Source organism: Arachis ipaensis, chromosome B06 (genome assembly GCF_000816755.2).
Source record: "Arachis ipaensis cultivar K30076 chromosome B06, Araip1.1, whole genome shotgun sequence".
In the NCBI taxonomy this organism is placed as follows: domain Eukaryota; kingdom Viridiplantae; phylum Streptophyta; class Magnoliopsida; order Fabales; family Fabaceae; genus Arachis; species Arachis ipaensis.
In genome coordinates, this window is record NC_029790.2 from 18,608,216 (window position 1) to 18,614,502 (window position 6,287).

At 35.9% G+C, this 6,287-nt stretch overlaps 1 long non-coding RNA gene across 1 annotated transcript; it reads right to left on the reverse strand.

Annotated features, from left to right (window-relative positions):
* Window positions 590–2,740, reverse strand: LOC110263914. The gene is made up of 3 exons (XR_002349644.1): window positions 2,389–2,740; window positions 1,177–1,647; window positions 590–1,091 (listed from the first exon to the last, which is right to left on the reverse strand). It is a non-coding gene; the product is annotated as an uncharacterized LOC110263914 (long non-coding RNA).

Consider the following 6,287-nt stretch of genomic DNA (forward strand, 5'->3'; position numbering starts at 1 on the left):
TGGCAAAATCATATACAATCCTAATCAATATACAACAATATGAATACCAATCCTAATCAATGGATATAAACATAAAACTCAACCCACTACAAGAAAAACACTGGACACTATCGGAATTATCGTCGAAAAAATAAATAAAATCCAATGATAAGTTAATTACTGATGGATTTATTGTCGGAAGGAATCTAACGGTATAAACATCGCCAGTAACCAGTTACCATCGGATTTTTTCGTCTGACGGTAATTACCGTCGGATTCTGTAATGGATTATCTGACCAAAAAGCCATTTGGTTACCGGCAAATTTTTTCGACGGTGACGGTGCCACAATATCCTGTTTTCCACACTATTACCATCGGATATGCCCTCGGTAAATCCGACGGTAATGTCAATTGTTTTTAAAAATATTGTTAAGCAATTTTTTAAAATTTTTTTCTTTTAAATTTTAATTTTTATTTAAATTTATTTTTCACACAATTAGTAGTCAAATTATAAATAATAGAAACTAATTATATAATATTAAATATTAAATATCAAATATTCAAATAAATTAAAAATCAAATAAATCAAATGCAATGAAACAGTAAAACAAAGCCCTGATCAATAAAGATCCTGATAGTCATCGTTGTCATTTCCGTGGTCCTACTGCCACTGGCATGCATCTGAGCCTCGTACACTGCCATCTGTTGCTCCATTCGCTGAAGCCGCTCTAGCTTTTCCCTCCACTCCAAGATGAGCTCATTTGTGCCCATCACATGTGTGAGGATCTCTTGATACCTCTCTCGAGTCTCGTTCAGCTCCCGAGCCTGTTCATAAAGGTTCCGAGTGAGCTCCTGCACCTGCAGCCTCAAATCAATGCCTTCCTCGGGATCGACTAGTGGCAGAGGCAGACGATGGCCTCAATGTGGAGGTGCGGAGACTACTGGCGAAGAATGACCCCATCCTATATATGCGGTTCTTGTACGGCCCTGAGGCGGTCTCGCTTTCGCCAAATTGCATCGGGATTGACGACTGAAGCAACAGAGCCACTGGTGTCCTTCCCACTTTGCTGAGTTTGCTGAGTTGTGGCCTCCAGTCTCTGTGTGTCGGACTCCTGTGTAACCCATGTTATTATAATTAGGACGACAGCTATACAGTTAATTAAAAATTTTATATCACAAGATTAGATGTTTACTCACATAATGATCTACAGATAGCTGATTAGAAAATCTCTCTTTGTTCTCCTTCAAAGTGTGGGTGTACTTAAAGGTCTCCGCCAATATCGCATTGCGATCAAACGACTTCGACTATACATGTTGTATTGAAACAATATGTTAGGATGCTTACTAATGATATGTTAGAATATAACTAAGTTAATAACAAAATTAGAGAAGCTACATGCCAGCCTGGTTTTAGTATTCATGAAGGTTGTTGAGCCGCCGGTATACTTAGACGACCTGGCCAATGCCTTGTTAGCTTTGTTTGTGAGATGCCAATACCTAAACTCTTTATCATTCTCCTAGTGAACGTACAGAGCCTTCTTGATTTCTGGGCGAAGCCAAGAAGTGACCACGTTCAACCTTTAGAATATGTTGCAGTTGCCTACCCATTTGATAGTCGTATATCTTCCTGATGAAGGCATCATGCTCCTTGTCCCATATAAAGTTCACCTGCACAAAGAAACTTTAAAATTAGTTAATCAAAATATATCGTATTAAACAAAATAGAAGATATAAACTAGATAATAAGGTTTGACTATATTAAGTTTTAACCACCTACTTCTAAAATTACCGCTCTCTGGTCTCAAAGGGGATCTTCTTGTAGCTCGGCCATGGATGGTCGTACATCAGTTTGATGACGTTGGTCATCTCCTAAGTACATGCATTCCCCCACTTTTGAAATCATCGCTCTTTGGTCTCAGAGGGAATCTTCTTGTAGCTCGGCCATGGATGGTCGTACATCAGTTTGATGACGTTGGTCATCTCCTAAGTACATGCATTGTTGTTTGGCACAAATCTATCAACAATTCACAAACAAACTAATATGTCAATATAAATTAAAACTTCAGAAGCAAATAACCAGAAGCAAATAACCAGAATATATAGAGATTTTCTTAGAAATTTAGGCAGAGCTTCATCTATAATTGGAATGCGACACAAACTCTATCCATCAACAATTAACTTAAGTAACACCAATTGTTAACAATCAATGAACAACAATCAATAATCAAGAAGCAACATCCATAAATCCACTAAACTATAATCAATAATCAATAATTAGGATATATCAAATACTTTCAGTAGTTCAAACCTACAACCCTAAATCTCTAAAACTAGAATCAATAATCAAGAACCACTAATCACGAATTATCATACACTCTTAGCATATAAAAGAATTAAAGTAGTACTTACGTCGTTGTATCATCAGGCCAAATCGTCATCCGTACGATGGATGGTGGTGGATGGGCATTATATGGTTGGCTTCCGTGAGAGGATTCTGGTGCCGGGTGTCTGTCGCTGAAGGTAGCGTTGCCGAGACAGTGGGCTATTGAACGGATGGAGGCAGCACTATCGCTGTTGACGCAAGGACGTAGTTAGGATTAGGCACCATGATGAACGGCTGTTTCGATGCACCCACAACCTATAACGTCACCGGGGTAGTCAGATTAGAGGGAGAGGATCCAGAATTTCTAGGGGTACCGGCAGAAACCTCTCTCTACCACGACCACGACCACTAGGCTGATCCACAACACCTCTACCTGTCGTCATGTTTGCAAAGAGCATACCAATTAAAAATATGCTAAACATATTCACAACATCATTCAAAATGCTTAATCAAAATAAATTACGTTAAACTTAGTTTAAAAAATACATTATCCGTTGAAATCAAATAAAATAAAGAGGTAAGTACATATTCCAACTTCAAAAATATTTAGCAATATATATTACTACATATATAATTTTGTCCATATGCAAATAAAAAGTCATTCATAAGTCATTTAAAATTATCTCATATTTGAATTTTTTTAATTTACTGTCATTTCACTCTTAAAACATATTGAAAATATCATTGTTCTGAAAATCAGACCGGATCGGCCGGTTTAACCGGGTTAACCAGAAACCGGTCACCTAACCGGTCCGATCCACCTACAAAATTGTGCTGCCAAAAACCGGTCAGAAAACCGGCCGAACCAATGGTTAACCGACAAACCGGGCGAACCGGTCTGATTTTTTCAAGTATCGGTTTTCCGCCCAAGCAATGAAAACGGCGTCGTTTGGTTTTTTTTTTTTAAAAAAAGAAAGAACGCTGAAGAGTGAAGAACGCATTGCAGCTAACCGTAAATCCCTAATCACTAATCAATTAAACTCTTCCAAGAAGGCAAGAACACTCCCACTCCCAAAGCCCCAACCCTAAGCTCTTCGAGGCTGGAGCTTCTACATACGAAGGAGAACCGACACCGTGAATCGAGGGTCACTGTCGCAGGTAGTCTGTCACCGTTGCAGGTAATCGCCCACCGCCGCGTGTCGTCGCCCACCGCCACGGGTCGTCGCTCACTGCCGCGGGTCGTCGCTCACGATTCTGTTCTCTATTTCGAGGCTCGAGCTTCTGGCCTTCTGTTCTCTACTTCATCTTGTGGTAAGTTCTGGTTTCTGGCTCTTTCTTCTATTCTTGGCTTTTTGCTGTTTTCATTTTTTGTTCCAGACTTCTGATCTTCTGTTCATATTCTTGTACTTTTTTTATTTTGTTTCTGGCTTCTGTTCTTCTGTTCATTTTTCATTCTGGGCTTCTGTTCTTGACTTCTTGAGTTCATATTCTATTTTTATTCCTAAATTCTGTTCTTCTTCAATATATCAATTTTTATATGATTAATGAAATGTTAAATAAATTTGTTGTATGTTGAATATGAGAATTAATTTGATGTATGTTGAATTTGAAAATTTTGCTCTGCTCTATTCTTCTATTTCGTTCTGTTTTCAATTCTGCTATGTTCAATTTAGATGGAACAGTCACAAAATGATTAGCAACAACATAATGCTGTACAAGAAATTTGGAGTTTTGATTTGCGTTTTACATAAATTTTCAATTTGTTTAGTGTGCAATAGCATTGCTATACTTTGTACTAGGGTAGATAATTTTCTATGTCAATTGATAAAGTGTGTGTTCAGGCCCATTGTTGGTCCAAACCCTATAATAGAATTTTGTTATGAATGAATGATCTTGTTTTCAATGGATGCTGATTGTTGCTTGTGTGGTTTGTTTGTTACAGAAAGTACAAAAGGCTCTTTTGCAATCCGATGTTCACTCAAAATCTGCTTGAGTTTTTTTTATTTATTTTGAATATTGTATAGAATATTTTGGATTCTAGATTCTGTGGTTCTGGATTTTTTTAATGCTATATTCAATGTTGTGATTTGTATATTGAATTTTTTTTATAATTTCACTGTATATTTAATTAAACCGGTTTAACCACGGTTCGACTCCAGTCAAACCAGTGAACTATTGAACCAGTCAGTTGATCGGTTCAATGACCGGTCCGATTCTTAGAACCTTGGAAAATATGATATAATTAATTGCACTCACTATGCATAAAATAAAGAACTACTAGAATGATAGAAAATTAATTATTTAATTACACAGATAAAATTGGTCTAACCAAAAGTTGACCCTATAAAAGTAAGTTTAACCAACTTCACAAATATTTAGCAATATGCCTATTTGAACAAAATAACTTGAACTATGTGAAATATATGCATTCAAGCTTGAGCATCACTAATTTACTAAATTTAATTTCAATTCAAAACCAACAGCACAACAACAATAATATCACATCATTACAACATTAGAACTAATAAAAGTCTATTAACCTAATCTAATCCTATCTTAACCACGTAAATTCACTAAATAGAAAAATTATTTCTAACTAAATCATAATACTAATTAACAACTAAAACCTAAATTTAATGAAAACAAAAACAGAAATTTATTTACCAGAGAATGCAAACACAGATGTGGAAGGGAGAATGTTGGTGGTGACCAGTGCTGTTAGTGGCGACTGGTAGAACTGGATGGCGATGAAAGGGAGAAGGGCTGCCGGAGAGGATGTGGTGGCGAGGCTGACATGCGGCCGGACTAACAGAGCGACAGGGTGGGTAGGGGTCAGAGAGAGTGTGTTTGGAAGAAGAAAGGAGAGAGAGAGAGAGAGAGAGAGGCGGCGGCGGCGGCAGGGCTGCCAAAGCGGCGGGGAGGGAGTGGGTTAGAGAGAGAGGGGGAGAAGAATGATAGAAAGAGAGAGAGAGAGAGAGACGAATTCAAAATGAAGGGGGAGAGTGTTTGCGCTTCGAAATTAGGGCAAAATTATCATTGAATTTACCGAACGTTGCTGGTCGCCAAAACACGGTGTTTTCACCAAATAGATCTGACAGTAAATCGATACTAAATTACGCGCCTATTTTTTTCCAATTATTACCGACAAATTTATCGTCAAAAACGTAAATCCGCTGATAGTAATTTAACCTAATGAATTCGACGTCTTTCACCGCCGGTAAATCTGTTGCTACTCAGCGACGCTATTGACGGCATCCGTATCTAGGTGCACACAAAGGGCAATGTCGGAGGACCACATATCCTTGCAATCATACCTTGATGCCATACATAATAATCGATACATGTGTACAAGACATGCAAAACCCCAACTAAACTTCTTAATCTCAGAAAACTGACTAAATAACGATAAATACTTCTAGTGCATGGTGATTCTAGATTTATCACTGAATAATATAGTATCAAAAAGCAACATTATGTGATATTTACTAGTAATCTAAATTATTATTCTTATTGTACTCCAAAAACAAAAATCATAATTAACAATTAATAACTATAACCAATCAATAACTATTATAACTAATATTATATATTAATATTCATATTAATTACTAGCTACTCAATTTAGTAACAACTATAATTAATAATTATTAAATTACTACAAATTCTAATAATTGATAATTATTAAATTAATTATTAATTATTAACCACTATAGTAAAACACAAAAATTACTTACATATATAAGATATCGAAGATATTCTATAATGTAATTTTCAACACGTAAGATATCACATTTTTCCGTCTTTATCTTTTCTAAACTCTACAATAAAAAATATATACAAACAATTAATGATATCTCTTTTCTATTTACTAGTAATTAATTTTTTATAATCAATGTTTAAAAACATATGCTGAAAATTAATAATAATTCTGTTTTTTTCTAATAAATATGTAAAATAAAACTAAAATTACTAAAAATATACACTA